Consider the following 17370-nt stretch of genomic DNA (forward strand, 5'->3'; position numbering starts at 1 on the left):
AGGATCGGTGTAATATGCTTAAACCGTCTTGCCCTGGTGAGCAAACTGGCCACTGAATTCTGCACCAGCTGAAGTTTCTGAACCGTCCTCAGGGGCAACCCCATGTAACCCCATGCATTGCAGTAATCTAACCCAGAGGTTAACTGAACACAGACCACAGAAGTTAGGTTATCCCTGCCCAGATAGGAGTGCAGTTGGGCCACCATCCAAAGCTGATGGAAGGCACTCTGTGCCACCAAGGCCACCTGAGCCTCGAGCAGCAGCAAAGGGAGCCACATGTGGAGGCCACATGCCTGTGGTGGGTGGGGCCAGAGGGAAAAGCAGGAAGGGCAATGAATGTGGATTTCACCTTTGTATAGCAGGATAGCTTCTACACACTCATAAACTCTTCTAGGGGAATGGTGTGAGGGCGTGTAGCCTGGGGAGTGTGCTGAGGGTCAGACAGAGAGACCAGCGGGGCAATATTTAGCCTCTGAGATTGAGATCCCTGACCTAGGGTGAGGGTGTGGTCTAGGAAGCACATTGATAGATGGGGCTGGTGAGTTGGATCTGAATCACAGTCTGGAGGCTCCCCATCCCCAGAGAAGACAATACCACACAAGACAGCCAAATATTCTGACCTAGGAAAGTGTACTTTGTGTGATCTTTCTGCCTCTCTCCCCACCCTCCCCACCCTTGCTATTTGAAAATTCAATTTCTTTTTCTTTTCTCAATGGGCTTTTCCTTCTGTCACCTTTCCCTCAGTCACTGTCTTCCTTGAGATCTGGAAATCTATCTTCTTGAAGGCACTCATGCTTTGCAGTGTAGCAAGGCCTCGTAATGGTGGTCATTACCGCTTCTTCGTTTACTTTTTTCCATCCATTTTCTGCCTGTCATTTCCTTTCTTGGCTCCTTGCCCCCCTCCTGCCACCGTGGCACATCTCATCAGAACCTGTCACACCCTAGCAGGAGGTCTTCTTCACGAAGATGATGGATAGGGCATAAGGCGAATGATACATTTCTCTATGCTTGCTGCCTTTGTGGGCTTTTGTTTCCAGGAAGTCAGAAGAAGTAGTCGTGGATGACCCTAATATAATTCCTTGGTCAGGAGGGATGACTTCTATAATGTCACTTGCAGAAGAAAATCAAGCAGTGATCTTTGCATGGGAGGATTTGTAGTGGAGGGAAGAGGGATTGTCTAAATTGTGCCATTTCAGCAAAGTGGATGCCATAAATTGGAAGAAGCAAGCTGGTTTCCCAGATGGTGAATGCCCATAAAGTGGTCTGGGTATGAGGGCTGAATTCATTGTGTCCAAGACAACAGAAAGGAGGGCAATCTAGAAAAGCCTGAGGTCAATTTTCCATATTATTGTATATTCTGTGTAAAGGTAAAGGACCCCTGAAAGTTAAGTCCAGTCCCCAAATGACTCTGGGGTTGCAGTGCTCATCTTGCTTTACAGGCCGAGGGAGCCGACATTCATCCACAAACAGTTTTTCCAGGTCATGTGGCCAGCATGACTAAGCAGCTTCTGGCAAAACCAGAGCAGCACATGGAAACACTGTTTACCTTCCCGCCAGAGTGGTACCTATTTCTCTACTAGCACTTTGACATGCTTTCAAACTGCGAGGTTGGCAGGAGCTGGGAGCGAGCAACGGGAGCTCACCCCGTCGTGGGGATTCAAAGCGCCGACCTTCCCATCGGCAAGCTCAGTGGTTTAGACCACAGCGCCACCCGCCATTCCATATTATTGTATATTCTGCATACACCTTTCAATTCCACTTATTAGTTGAGGTCCAGGAGCTGGTATTGTGTTCAGCAGTGGAGGTGATTGTCAGTCTGGCAGCAAACAATTTTGGGGAAGAGTGATGATTGCTGAATCCAGAATTCCAAAATACAGGAAACTTTCATATTATTGTTATGTTTTCTGCAATGTAGGAAATGCCTCCACTGTGGCATTTATTTGTTCAAGTGCCCTTGCTCTCCAAAGAGTATTCTTATATCTAATCCCAATATGAGAAAAGACACAAGTTTGAAGAAGTTGAACATTTTGATACAATGCAGAATAGTTATAATAAGTTATAATAAGTTATAATAAGTTATAATAAGTTATAATAAGGATTTGCTGAGTTAAGAATTTGAACTGGAATACAAAAGGGGGAGGTGAGAGGAGGTCTGGGAAACAAGTTAATGGAAATAAGTAATGGAAATTATATTTGTTTTAATTGTTTTTAATTTTGTATCTTTGTATTTTTGTTACTTTTTGTTACTTTTTGTTACTTTTTGTTTTTTGTATTAATTTGGAAACTCTAATAAATATTTATAAAAAAACAACAACAGAATAGTTGTTGGCCATTTTCAAATTAGATGAAAGGGCAGAGTTTAAAATTGAAATCTCATATTGACAGTGTTGGCACTACAGCTAGGTCACTGTCCATATTTATCTTAAATTACAAATTGAATAGGGAAACAAAGCTGTAGGTCTTATTTTTTCCCCTGGAACAATGAAGGAAGGGATTGTATGTTTGTGTCAGCGAGAGAGGAACGGGGGGGGGGGGGATAAATGGCCTGTTTTACAGGAACCTTGACAGACACAAAATAACATAAAGGTTAGGTTACTGCTTCAGGTATACTTTCTCAGTCAATTATTAGCCAGACCAATCAGCATAAGGCAATTAAGTCTCCTTCCTAGAAATTAATAGATTAATCTTGGTAGGCTTTTTACAAGGTAGAGTTCCATAATGAGGCAACAACTGAAAAGGCCCTGCCTTCTCATCTCACTTCAGAAAATGAAAAGGATCACATTGAGTAAGATGCCCTTGAAATACCTTAAAGCAGGGGTGGAGAAACTGGCTCTTCAGATGTTGCTGGACTCCAACTCCTGTCAGCCCCAGCCAGGCAGGTTCCCCATCCCTTACTTAAAACATGTGGCATATAGTGTATTCCTTAGGACAACCTGGTTCAAGTAAATTTGGCTTTCAAAACCCGATTCTTTGAATTGTGTCATGTTCTCTAACCTTGATCCCCTCTCAAATTCAGAGACAAACATGGAAGGGGGCTCAGTGATACAGCATCTGCTTTGCAGGCAGATGTTCCCAGTTTCAACCCTAGGATTATCCAAATATGGCTGGGAGAGGTCTCTGTCTGAAATCAAGGAGAGACAGTATAAGTCTTCCTAGAGGCAGGAGACCACTGAATACCAATTGCTGTAGGGTGGATGGAAGGAGACAACAGCAGGAGAGGACTATATCCTCCCTGCTATACTGTTTAGGGAAGTTTTTAATGTTTAATGTTTTATTGTATTTTGTTGGAAGCCACCCAGAGTGGCTGGGGAAACCCAACCAGATGGGTGGGGTATGAATAAATGAATGAATGAATATTATTGGCTACCTAAAATAATCTGTCTGAAGGTTGGACTAGCTAGACTAATCCAGCAAGGCTCTTTTTATACTCTGAAAAAGTGATATTGTTGCTAATGGTCATTCTTGAGCCTGGGCACACAGCAAACCATATGGCTAACCAGCATTAAAAAATGCTGCCCTGATAGAAAAGAAAACCCACTGAGCAAGATTGCATGTACCATTATGAAGAGTGGTGGGGAGAGAATGTCAAAGGAAGCCCTTGCAGATAAGACCTAGTGATACAGAAGTACGTTTGTGAAAAACCATCTCTGTGTCAAAGTGCAAGAGAAAAGCCCCAGGCCCTGTGCTTCTTTACAGTCGCTGTGAGACAGAGTGCCCCAGTGACAAATTACACATGATAGATTTGTCAGGAAATTAAAATGCCAAGTAGTGGACATCAAAGTTGCTATCAAAGGGATCTCCCGTCCGGCGGGAATATTACCACGAGTGAAGGGGGGGAAAGAGAAAACTTGCAATGATATATAATTTTAATTGGACTCTGTCATGACAGTTTGACCAGATGCCAATAATCATCCAGGGGGGAGAAATAATATGAAGAGAAAGTGAGATAATGACTGTATATCTTGCCGTTTCTCTTAGACTGACTGTGACAGGTTTTAATCTTTTTTAGAATGTCTTTTTTGCCCTCAACTTTCATTTATTTTTTGAAAGGAGATGGCAGCACCGTGGCCTTGTATAGAAATGTCTCTGGTGCTGTAATGAGGACTGGCTATCATGAGGTCAGAGGGGAAGCCATTCCTCTTGTTCACCTGAAAGAAATATGCCCCACTCTGCTCAAAGCCTTCACTACAGTAAGCAGATGGAGAAAATGTTGAGGACTGGAGGAGAAGGTACGTCCTTTAAAAACCAAAGTGTTACACAGCTTGCTGGGTTATTTATATACTGCTTTGTGGCCCAATCTTTTTTATATTCTGGTTCTAAGCTGTATCTCTCATCTGGCCCTCTTTCCTCTACTGAGGAGGTGGAGCAAACCCATGCCAGGTACAAGCTTAAGGAGTTCCCTTCTCAATACTTGACCTTATTGAATCCCCACATCTCTAGTTGTGTCCCAATGTGTTATTGATGTGCTCTAGTTATGTGCTAATGTGTATGGATCATAGAAACTGTTATGTGGATGCACTTTCTCCTGTGATCACTTGTAAATACTGTACAGACCTTTATTCTTCAGTGTTGCCCTTTTTCAAGCCCTTGGCTATGATCCTTTTCTTTTCTTTCAGAAGAGAGTGCTAAATGTCAGTGTCTCACAAGACAATAACTGTCGGAACACACATGTGACTGACGTCCTGCTTTCTCATGCATAATTACACAGACTTTAATTGGGGTTTGTTAAGCTCCTTGATCAGCTATGAGATTCCCCAAGAACAATTAAGAGCCGGATCCTCAGCTGATGAAAAAGTTGACTGGAACAGAGAAATATGCAGGCTCTGTGATACTTTACACCCAGCTGCCCCACCTCTGCCCACTTGCATTTGACTTAAATTAACTTCAAATTATTTCTGTTTAGATAATTTCTGCAGGCTTCCCTCCTCATTTTTAACTGAGCTTGTTTCCATAAGGTGCAAAGTACACACACCGAATGGAAAGGAGTCACAATAATTGCTTGGTGCTATTGAAATGATAGGTTTGCAAAAATAAATATAAAACCTCTGTCTTTAGCATGGTGCGTTTTTTTGTCAGACGAGAAGCAGAATAAAGAAACTGAATATAAGCAATTACCATAAGCATGTTCTCTCTTCCACTCAGTAGTAAATGTGTGTAGGTTATCCTCAATAGCTGCCAGCCCTCTTGTCAGCCCAATTATTTTAAAACAATTGTTTCATTTGGAATAGATGCTGCCGCGCAAATGATTGTCCCTTGTCAGTGACACATTCAATTAAAGCAACACAGAATAGGAGTTCTGGGGCCTACTGTGCCTTGTCCAATCATATCAGTCAACAAAGAACAACCTTGGAGACTCGAGTATGTCTTGGAACGACTGTCAGGTGGTTTGAACATGTTGCGCCTTCCCAGGGTTCTGCTGCGTCTTCATTTCCTGTGTCTTTTCCAGCCAATGACAGGCAGCGTCTCCACAGTGCTCAAGTTTGCTCTTGCCAAGAAGGCTTATGGCTGTGGAATAAGATGGCAGCTGTCACAGAGTACTGACAGTTGGTTGGAGCTCAGGGTGGCAAGCTGAACTGGACTTGGAGCAGTTGGGTTAGCGGTGAGGTATGGCCGCCATTACTGGCCGGCAGATGTCACTTTCCACGCTGGCAGTTCCTGCATTTGACAGACATCTAGTACTGCTGCATAGCCAGCTGGATCTTTAAACATACTCTTTGCATCCCCTCTGAAAGGCTTATGTGCCCTGTACCCTCACAAAGGGAATAGGTAGCAGCTAGTTCAGCTGAAATAAGAGGGGAGGGAAGAAATAGAGGGAAGGGGGGAATCCCTGGATGAATGTTACTTCTTATTGCCCTTATTTTCTGTTGGTTCTATAAGAAATGGTAGTAGATGCAGGAAGCTCTTGAAAGTAAAAGTTTACTGGCACGAAAAAGGAGGGAGGGAGAGAGAGATGGCCCCTGTTCAGCTTTACGGAGAACCAAAGGATGGGTGAGAGATTTGTTCACTTTGCATCTTATTACATCTTAATACATCTATATACCACTTAATTATTTGCATCTCTACATGGTGCACATAGAAAACAATCTACAGAGAATGGGACAGTAAAGCAATAAACGGTTATCATAAAACAAAATACTACCTTAAAATGCCTGCTGGAGCAAAAAAGACTTAGTCATGTGCCTGATGTTCAGCCAGGAAGATGCCTGTCTAATCTCAGCTGGGTTGCTTTCTGCTTGAAGACTTCTCATTTTAACATTCCCTCCCCTTAAAGGTTTCACACCATTCCAATCTGGAAGTCATGGCACTCAAGCTGATAGGTATGATCAATGCTGAATTTTTTTTGAACTCACCCAAAGATTTTAGGATAGAAACAACAAATAAATAAATAAATAAATAGAGGACTTCCGGGTTGACGCGATCGGATTAATGGCGGATTCCCTCCGAGCTCCGGGGGGAATCGGCTCCGCTGAGAACGGGTCTTGCCGCGCCGGCGACGCGGGGACCCTTAGAAACCACAGGTGCGGATACCTGTGGACCTGGTGACTCGGTGGGCACCTTAAGCGCCCTCCTCGACAGTCAAAGAGCCTTTTTAAAGGCTGCGGAGAAGGTACGAGGAGTGGCGTGGTGCTGAGAGTAGACCGCTACCTCAGTGGAGTGAAGCCGCAAGCCATTGCCGGAGAGCGTCAACTTTCTTCCCGAAATTTGGACCGAAAGTAAACACCCCGTGAGTAAAGGAAATTCGATCTTTAAAAGAAATTTTATCCCTAATCTGGCGACCGGGGGGGACGTGCTAAAGGGAAGTCCGCACCCCCCCTCATACAGACAATTTAAAGCAAGGAGCGAAAGCCTAAGATCAGAGAGGAATAATCTCGTGTCTTTCGGAGATTGACAGAGACTTTATCAATTTACGTGAACAAGTCGTTTTTTTTTCTAAGCTGTGCTGGAGGAAAGAGGAGAGTTTCAGAAAATTTCTGTGTACCCCCCCCCCCCCGAACCCGGGAGTACCCTGTAACAGCCTAGCGCGAAAGAACAGAGTTTTGACAGCTGTCAAGTGAGCTGTCAAACGGCAGGACTAAGAGAACTGTATTACTTTATATCTTTTGGATTTACAAAGTGTTATATTCAACTAGAAGTGGTTGGAAACAAAGTAAATAACGAGCTAAAAAGACTGTTGGTACAGAACTTTAACAATGGCAATCCCTCTAGAGGGGACTGGAGACATTACAATGGCTGCAGAAGGAAAACTACTAGCAGAAATAGAAAGAGCCTTCTTTCTCGTGGGAACTTTACAAGAGCAAGCTATGATTATGGATAAACAGTTGATGACCTTGATCTCTAAGACAAGTAATCCTGCTGATGGAAGGAAGGAATTGACTCTGGAAGATTCTGCAGCTGAACCAGAAAAGATATCTTTGGAGTTGGAGGAAAAACAGGTCGAAGGGGAGAAAGTACAGTTGTTAAACTTCTTACAGGACTCTTTGCAGCCAAGGAACAGAGAAGCCCTTTGGACTACAAGTCATGGAGAGAGAGAAGCAAGGGAGGAAGCCGCTGGACACAATAAAAGATGGGAAATTAAAAAAATAAAGAAATACAACTGGGGCTTCCTCCTCTTTTCTGGAATTGATGACTTGGGACTTTGGGGACCTTTGGAAGAACCTTGGCACCAAGTCCTTCTAATTAGGATTGATCTGAGAAAGGATGAAGAGACCTCCCGAGACTTGAAGACCAATAAAATGGATTACCAACAGAACAGGCAGGGAGAGACTGAAATAGACTTAAAGGCCTCTGACGTGAGAAATCCGGGCTAGGGATTTTAGAAGAGGACAGTTATTTTGGAAGGGACAGATACCTGGGCAGGGAGGGAAGGGGAAAAAAGTAGAATTTAAAATTTTAGGATTTTTGGGTCTTTTTTTTTATAATGTTGATTCATATTTTAATAAAAAAAGGGTAATTTTTGGTATAAGAATTTTGATTGATCTTAGAATAAGGATCTAATGTATATAAGTAAAAGATTATTGAATTGGGCCTAACAAAAAGAATCAAATTTAAACATAATAAGAATAGGATTGGGGAAGGAAATAAGAACTTGCTGAATTTAATATGGAAATTGGGATGTATGGGGGGGGCGGGGGGAAGTCAGGAAAAGAGGGTTATGAAAGCAAAGATATGAAACCATTTATATGTTTGTGTGTGTGTTGTCATAAAATGTGAAAATCCAATAATTTTTTTTTTAAAAAAATAGAAATAAAATAAATAATAAATAACAATAAAATAAATTCTTCAGTCCCTGCCAGTGTGACTGCTACTTCACAGGTGCCTGTAAAGTAGCAGCCACACTGGCAGGGACTGAAGAATAATTCTCCTAACATTGGACAAAGCATCATTTTGAATCGAAAGCAAAAAAGCATCATTTTGAATCGAAAGCATCATTTTGAATCGAAAGCAAAAACACTTTTCAGGTGTTTGCTGTTTCACCATACATATATATGTTTTTTTCCTTTTGGCACTGCAAGGAACAAATTGCAACGGGGAAATGCTTGATATTATTTAATAGCATTAAAGGACATTGGGGCAAGCATCTGTTGTGTACCAAGGGTTGTCCAAGTCCACTTTTATCTCCCTCTTTTCTTCCATCTGCTCTTCTCTTTGTCTCTGTGCATCCTATTGTCATGTCTCTGTCTACAATAGTATGCCTCTTTCTGCCTCTGCCGTGTAAATAGGACTTCGAAGTAAATGATAGATATTCAGAATGTGACACTTTGGGGAATAATTTTCACACTCATTTCCTACGGTCTTGGTTTGCTGAATGAGTGCTGCATAGGTCATAATGGAAAGATAATGATAAATGCACTTATCTGGAAAGGTGCTAGAAGACCCTTGGTCATTTTTGCTGCAACAGACTAACATGTTGACACCTTTCAGAAAAGCAAACCCAAGCATTTTAAGGGAATCTCCATGTCAGAGCGAGGATTTGCACTAGCAGTGCCGTCTCCTCCTTCCCTACAGGGAGTAGAAGTGAGACAACAGCTGCATTATGGCTGCATTCATAAGGCAGTTTATTCCATTTCCCCAATGTTCTCCTAACTGTGAGTTTCCATATTATATCTGAGCTTTCACTTGATGTAGAAGCCACTTCTGGAAATCTAGCAGAATCTAATAGAAGTTTAATACTCCTTTCCATGTGAATTGGTTCAAGAAATAATCTGCTTGCAATCCTATCAATTCAGAAAACTGCAGCAGTAAAGTATGAAATTTAGGGTGGTATACTGGCATACAGTTCTTTCTTGCCACTTTCCTGGGGGGAATCATGGGGGAGTACAGATGCGTAGATAGGGTGAGTAGGTTAGTGACATTCATTGCTGTATCACACCATGTCCACTGGTATGAATGAAATTAAACCCACAGGTCCATAATGCAACTGGTATTGCAGTGTGAAAGTAGAAAATGGGAGAAAAGTGCTAGCTTTATAATCAGGAAAACTAATGCAATATTCCCCACATCTGAATGTACCCCATGTAAAGTGTGTGTATCAATATTTTGTTGTTGCTGTTGTTGCCTGAAGCAGCACCCAATGGAAAGGCGAACATTTAAGGTCATACTGCATCATCAGATGCTAGTTCCTGCTTTCATCTATTAATGCCCCCTCCGTAGTACTGCCTGAAGGATATCACTTCAGCCTACTGCAGGGATGGGGAAACAGTGGTCCTCCAGTTGTTACTGGGCTACACCTCTCATCATCCCTGACCATTGGCCATGTTGGATAGCACTGATGGAAGTTGGAGTCCAACAACATCTGGAGGACCACAGGTTTCCCATCCTTGTTGTCAACTGAGTCCTGCTCATATTAGAAAGTAATATAACTAAAGCTGTGGTATCTAAGGATTTCAATGGATCTACTCTGAGTAGGGCTAGCATTGGATTCAGTTTGTGCATGTGTTACAGGGCTTGGATGCATTGAATTAACTTACTTACTCCCTTATCCAAATGCACCATTAACAAATTCCATGGAGGCATACTTGTCTTTGGAAAGAGAATTGTTTCAAAGTTTGAATGTTCCCCTATCACAGTTCTCGATCCTGCCTGGCTTGAGAGGTTCTCGTGGAGTAGCAGTATTTTATGGAATTTGGTTCGAAAGTAGAAGATACCCTCTTGAGAACAAGATGATGGAGGCTGTGAAAGAAGATGGTGGCTAGATTAAATAGGTTCCCTGCTATAATTGAGTGCAAGGTAAAAGAATCATCAAGTACTATTACTTTTCAAGATTTATGATGTGCTAGAAGCATATTAGGTGCTCTACAGACCCAGGAGTAGCACATTCCATGCAGAGAGGGCTTACGGTCTAGCTGATTCATGGCTGTCCATTATCATTTGTTGTGCAAGCGTGTCAGAGCCAGGCTGTGGGCAGTCAAAGCAGAGACAAGCTTGCTTATTTGCAGATTTAGGGAGCTGATGGGATTCTGCATTGCTAGTGAGCTCCTGTAGCCCCTAACCCAAGATTCAAGACATTACTCAGAAAGCAGCTGTCCCAAAAGCTAACTAAGCACTAGCTCATTGCAAAGGGAGCCCACAGAAAGGGAGGAGAACAAGTGGGCAGTGTGCAAGAAAGTAGCAAGCCGGATAGGTAAAGGTAAAGGTACGGGCCAGTCGTGACTGACTCTGGGGAGGCTTAAGATGCCGGGAGCCAGCGCTGTCCGAAGACACTTCCAGGTCACGTGGCCAGTGTGACGAAGCTGCTCTGGCGAGCCAGCACCAGCGCAGCGCACGGAAATGCCGTTTACCTTCCCGCTATAAAGCGGTACCTATTTATCTACTTGCACTTAGGGGTGCTTTCGAACTGCTAGGTGGGCAGGAGCTGGGACCGAATGATGGGAGCTCACCCTGCCGCGGGGATTTGAACCGCCGACCATACGATCGGCAAGCACTAGGCACTGAGGTTTTACCCACAGCGCCACCCGCGTCCCAGCAAGCCGGATAGGTAAGGCCTAATCTAGACTGCTGCTCAAGCAGAAAGCTGTGAACAATATGAAAGCATTTCTAAGCAAGGACGTTCTGAGACCCAAGTCTTGGCTGATCCTCATAACAAGCTAGACTCCTTTGCCATCCCATCCCCCTGCCCTTCCCTGTTGAGGGAACGTCTGAAGCAGGGAGCCAGCTGTAGACACATGTAAGCTCCCCATGTGATTCAGAACCCTGATCATGAAGGGTTCCAGATCAAGCGTGGGAGCCAATAGGACTACAGCAGGCTCTCTGCTTCAGACTTTCTTCCCATATGTCAGGGAACAGGACTAGCAAGTATGGCCCCTCTCTCTTCCAGATGTGCTTCTTAATTGCATGAGCAGAATGAATGAATTGAGAGAGAAGCAACACTTCAGTCTTAATGGGACTTGACTGAAGGTCAAATTGCATGTTGTACTTCAGAAAACCCACAGTGGAGAAATGGTGCTTAGAGCAATTTGGACTGGGAAAATGGCAGGCAAGGGAACTCGATGGCTACTTGCTATAATGACTATGCTTTGCTTCCACAACTTGAGGCTGTAATGTTTCTGAATACCAGTTGCTGGAAGTCACAGGAGGGGAGAGTGCTCTTGTGCTCAAATCCTGTTTGTGGGTTTCCCACAGGCATCTGGTTGGCCACGGTGAGAACATCATACTGGACTATATGGGCCATTGGCTTGATCCAGCAAGCTCTTCTTAAGTCCATATGCTTGAACATCTCTGCTCCTTTCTTCCTATGTCCTCTGACAGCCCTGTATATAAAGGGCTTTCCACTGTAAAGTCACCCTATGAGAAACTAATAAACAGAAATAGAACAAAAAGTTTTTGAAAAAACAGGAAAAACTGGGTGGGTGCTGAAATAGAGACCGAGAAAAAAGAAGGCATCTATAATGAGTGCAGCATACATTTATTTATTTAAAAATGTCTCCCTGCTTCTGCTTGGAGAAGTCAGCTGAGAGCTAATGTCTTATTCCCAAGGTGTCCCCTGGGATGAATTGGGAGGGTTAAAGCTGCTGGTGAAGTTTTAGAAGATGAAAGGGAAATACAAGAAGGGAGGCAAGGAAATGATCAAGAAAACCAAGATTGAAAATGAAAGGGAAATGTACGCAAGCGATGAAGATGAATAACAAATGCTTTTACAAAGGTAACATGTAAGGAGCAAGGAGCTGATGAAAAAGATGGCAGGCCCTTTGGGAAAACAGTGATTGGGAAGGAAATTGATGACAGATGAGTTGAACGGCTGCTGCTGCAACAGGGAACGGTTACTTTACAGATGACTTCAAGCGGTTCAAGTGGGCAGGTCAAATTGGAGGAATTGAAAAATGAGGAAGAGGGTCCCAAAGTCTAGGGGCTTGGTGGGCACCAGGGCTATGGGGAACACTTTGCGATTTATTCATTTGTTTCAGAAATGTCTAAAATAATGGAGATCAAACAAATTCCCAGAGTGGTTCCCATAGAATCAAAATACAACTAAAAACCCCCCCAAAAACATAAAATAAAAATGGAGCCATAGGTGCTTCCTGAGAGGTGGGGCTTATCAGGAAGGCCATCTCAGCAGCACCTGCAGCAGAGACATCTGCTCCTGTGTGGAGGCATTGCCATTTAGCTCCCTTAATGCTGCTGAGACACAGACAGATGAAGCATCAGCAGCAGAGGTCTGGAGGATCTGTCCTGTCCTGTAAGTAAATCACCTCTTTCATGGATACTTCTCTCAGAGAGATGGAATAATAATAATAATTTATTACTTGTAACCCACCCACCTGGCATCTGGCCGGGCCTCCCTAGCCACCCTGGGCAGCTTCCAACAGAATATTAAAAACCTTATCTGCAAGGCCATTGTTGATGGTGGGTCACCACTGAAGGGGTGACACCAAAGCTTTACCCTTTAGGAGAGTTGCTCTGGGATGATACAAGGAAGTGCATCGCCAGGAGCAGCCATTCCCTCAGACTGCTGAGCCATTGAAGCAAAGAAGGGCTATTCTATTGGCTCTTTTGAGAGGCCAGCTACCCTTGGCTCTTCCGTAACTTTCTCCCAGTTGGGGTAACTGAACTGCTTTCATCCCATCTGGTCATTATAAGAACTGCAACTTTAAGAGCAGGTTCCTGAGTTTCCTTTTCCCCACTCTCTCCCTGTCCCATTTTCCTTTTGTGCCATACCTTTGAGATTGTACCTGATCTGCAGTCTTCTCTGGGAGCCTTTAACAAGTGTGGTAAAAATGCTTTAAATTTAAAAACAACAACATTTATGTGTTTTATACATATCTCCCATCCAGGAACCTTCTAGCCCCAAACCTGCTTAGCTTCCCCCAAATGGCTGCGACTTAGACCTTCCTGAGACCTTGCCCTCATCTTCCTGAAGTATCAGCAATGCAGTGCCAGAGAAACCACTTTAACAACAAATATTAGGAACACAAGAACTGTGCTTACCTATAGTTCAGTTTCCTTGAAGACTGTGGAGTCTTTCGGATGTAAACAGTTTCATTTACACATATATACAACCTGATCATAGTATGGAGGGGCTGACAGAATTAACACCACTTGCTTCCCAATTAGGTTCTCAGGGAGATGACCAAACCATAACTTTGGGTCCAGCACAGAGCAAGTCCAACCTTGGGTTTCCTGCTTCCAGCATTAGCCAAAACTCTCACGCAGCCCCCCAGTCTATTGTTCTCCATCCTAGGGTGATGTTGCATGCAGCCAGGTGAGGTGGGAAAAGTCCCACTCGTTTGTCCTATGGCAATAGAGCTCACTCCTTAAGATGCTGATGATGGGTACTTGACTGAGCAGCTAAGGCCATTACCTCAACAAAGAAGTTAGTTTACTGGTTTAGCAGGTTTCCCCTGACAGAGTCTAACCTTACAGATACAAACTCATCGGTATCATCTAGATGGAACCTCCAAACCTATAAACTTTTATCTCATTCTAATTTCCATAAACATCTCTGGACTTAGAGAAGGGAGACTTCCCTGCTTCCCTGAACCTCTCTATCTCCTGGCCACCTTTACTCGCATGTAAGGAGTTGCTGGTGCTGCCACTGCTCCATCCAAAAGCTTATGGCTCCAGGGTGAGGCAGGCAAGTGATGAGGCACCAGGCAGGCTGTGGCACTGAGGCTCACAGCCTGCCCTGTGCCCACCTATGAGTCCAAAGCCCCTTTTTTGGAGAAACACTGCAACAATAGTAGGAACTGGTTGAATACATGGAGCACAGAGCACATGTAGGTAACATACCATTTTAGACCTGTTTGGTCTTTGTGGACCTTTTTCATCATTGATGGAACCTTCTTGCAGCATCACTGAGTCAGCTGTGTGGACTAGCCCTTTGAGTGCCTCTTACGATGGACATTTTTACATTTAACAGCCCAAGCCATGCACTGAGCAGGTGTGAATCAGGATAACCTCTTTGTTTGATCAGCTGAGTGCTGGGGTCTTCAGTTAACTTTGTACTGTGAGAGAGCAGTTGGAAGATATCCCGGAGAGAAAGAAAGAAAGAAAGAAAGAAAGAAAGAAAGAAAGAAAGAACCTGCATAATGGCAAATTGGATGCTGGATTTCAAGCAGCAGCAAAGAACTTATTACTGATGGATGTCTCACACTGTCAGAAAAGCAAACACTGAAGCATTTTAATTGAATCCTACAGAGACCAGAATGCCTTTGTTTCTCAGTTCACTGAAGACATCTTGCTCCAGAAGAGAGATTTCCCTTTCTGCATTCAAGTCATTATTAGGCTGACTTCTTCTCTCTAACTGTTACCAAGTGGCCTAGTTTCCTTGTTCAGATCAGCATCTGCCAGTTGGTGTAGTGATGATGACTGTTCCATACCAGGCCTGAATGCCTTCTGGCTTTGCTCTCCTTGTTTCATACTGTGTTGGCAATTTCTCCCATCTGTGCCCTCTCTCCACGATCAGCCTGTTGTCTACAGAGCACTAAAATGTTACACGTTTTAAGGAAATAAAAAAGACATAATATTTCCCCCCTGAAGGGCCTTTCCATTTCTGGTACAATTTTTGAACCATAAGCGATTGTGGCCTAGTTCTCACCGAGATGGTAAATCTGTGTCTGGAGGGGATCACTTCAGATCAAAGGGTGACACACATGGCAGACTACTCCTTTGTTCAAAAACAAAATCACCTCTTCTACATAGAAAACGGTGAGGGAGAAAATTGGCTAGAACCTTTGTCCCTGATACCTAATTTTCTATGGGGATGTGTGACAAGCTTATTTATTTATTAATCTGGAGAAGCATTCCATCATTGCAATCAGCAGTGCTACAGACCAGCCAAAACTTACAATCTCATTGTGAAGTGTAAGTTTAAAAGTAAGTGATTAGATGTTCATCCCTACCACTTTGGTGTTCTTAAGAACATAAGAGCACAAGTCCGCTCACCTTCAGTACAGTTCAATTCAGTTCAGTTCAGTTTATTATGTCTTAGCAAACAGCCATTACACATCTTCATGGTGTGGTAGAATTGCGACCTAGTGACACCATCTCACATCACAATCTGGAAGGGCCCTGGAGCTTCCTGGCTGGTGGGGTCACTTAGGTGCTTGCCTTGCTGGCTGGGGCTTTAAATCCAGGCCTGCCTGCAAATTGACCACTGGATAAGATTTTTTTTTTTTTTAATTCAATCTAAAATATACAGCATTTTATTGGAATGGGAAACAAAGGACGAGTTTGTGAAGGTGGCAACTATTCACTGTGTGTCAGATTTTGGATACAATATACAGTGGTACCTCGGGTTACAGATGCTTCAGGTTACAGACTCTGCTAACCCAGAAATAGTACCTCAGGTTAAGAACTTTGCTTCAGGATGAGAACAGAAATTGCATGGCGGAGGCATGGCGGCAGCGGGAGGCCCCATTAGCTATAGTGGTACCTCAGGTTAAGAACAGTTTCAGGTTAAGAACAGACCTCCAGAACGAATTAAGTTCTTAACCCGAGGTACCACTATAGAGCTTTCAGCATGGGAAAAACTGTGGAATAACACGCTAAGCTTTTTGGCATGTTATACAATCAGGGTAAACGTTCAAAAAATGATGTACAGGTGGTATCTGAAGCTCAGCAAACTAGCCAAAATATACAAAAGAGGATCAAATTTATGCTGAAAGTATTTGGATAAAGAAGGCATGCTAATCCACATGTGGTGGCAATGCAAATTTGTGATAAAACTATGGGAAATGATATATGAGGAATTAAAAAAGATGCTTAAGTGTACTTGCCCCCTAAGAAACCACAAGTGTTCCTGTTAGCAATAATAGGTCAAGAAATACCAGGCAAAGTTAAAAACCTTTTTCTATACACAACAGCAGCCACAACAATATTGTACACTAAAATGTGGAAAGAGAAGGCCATCCCGATAAAGGACCAATGGCTGCTTGAAGTAAAAGAATATATAGAACTAGCAAGCATGACTGCCAAGATAATAAATATAGATGGAAAGATAGTAATAAGTGAGTGGGAACAATTTGGAGAGTATTTAAAATGATGTGATATTAAGATAAATCTACAAGCAGGGATTAATCCGTGAGCAGCAGCAAACAAAAGTAAGGGTCATTAAAACAGGAGAAAAGAGTAGATAATAAATGGAGATGTAGCAAACTTAAGAATGTGTAATAGGACATCAAGGAAAGATAGGATGAGAAGTCCATATAAGACTTGATAGGATCTAAATATGAATGTATAAAGTACATTGGAAATGCATAAATAAATAAATAAATAAATAAATAGAAAGAAAATTGACCACTGGTGGGCGAGCATAGAGGCAGGCACTTATCTGGGGGCAGGCCCAATGGAGCTTGAAGGCTTCCCTTGGGTCCACTCCCAGATAATGAAACCTGCCTGCCCCTGCCCCAGCACTTTGTTCTTTGGCAGATCTCCCTCCCTCCTTCCTTTAGTACTCTATGACTTGACCTTGCAGTGGACATAGTTGGCTGCTGTATTTGGGACCGGGCAGGGATTTCTCCACCATGCTAATTGGCGTGGTGGTTTTTCCTATCTCATAGCAATCGTCACAACTTTGGCTGTTTAGACATTGAGTAAGCCTTAGTCTTGGCTGGAGGGGAGGATACAGCTTCTGCCTGCCCCTCTGAATAAATGGTATCCTGCTAAAGGGAACTTGGTTCTGTCCAAATGCCCAGGTAGGGATTAGGGCCACAACACTCCTCAAAACATCAGTCCTGCAGGGGGACACCTATCCGATGTATGTCATAGGAATGCCCCCAGCCACGCTGTGGGGTTGACCCAGGGTATATTTCCCGCAGGTGGGCTGGAAGTCCACCTGCCTATGCCAAACCTCTGACATCAGTAATCAATAAAGGTGTGACCTTATTTGATCCCTAAACATTGTGTTACACACACAAGAAGAAACCTGCTTTCTGC

At 43.3% G+C, this 17370-nt stretch overlaps 1 long non-coding RNA gene across 1 annotated transcript; it reads right to left on the bottom strand.

The window, feature by feature from the left end:
* Positions 1 to 8543: 8543 nt before the first annotated feature.
* Positions 8544 to 14448, bottom strand: LOC309350491. The gene is made up of 3 exons (XR_014160432.1): positions 14224 to 14448; positions 9969 to 10170; positions 8544 to 8722 (listed from the first exon to the last, which is right to left on the bottom strand). It is a non-coding gene; the product is annotated as an uncharacterized lncRNA (long non-coding RNA).
* Between the last annotated feature and the right edge of the window lie 2922 nt (positions 14449 to 17370).

Source organism: Podarcis erhardii, assembly GCF_964252035.2.
Source record: "Podarcis erhardii genome assembly, chromosome: 9".
NCBI classification, from domain to species: Eukaryota; Metazoa; Chordata; class Lepidosauria; order Squamata; family Lacertidae; genus Podarcis; species Podarcis erhardii.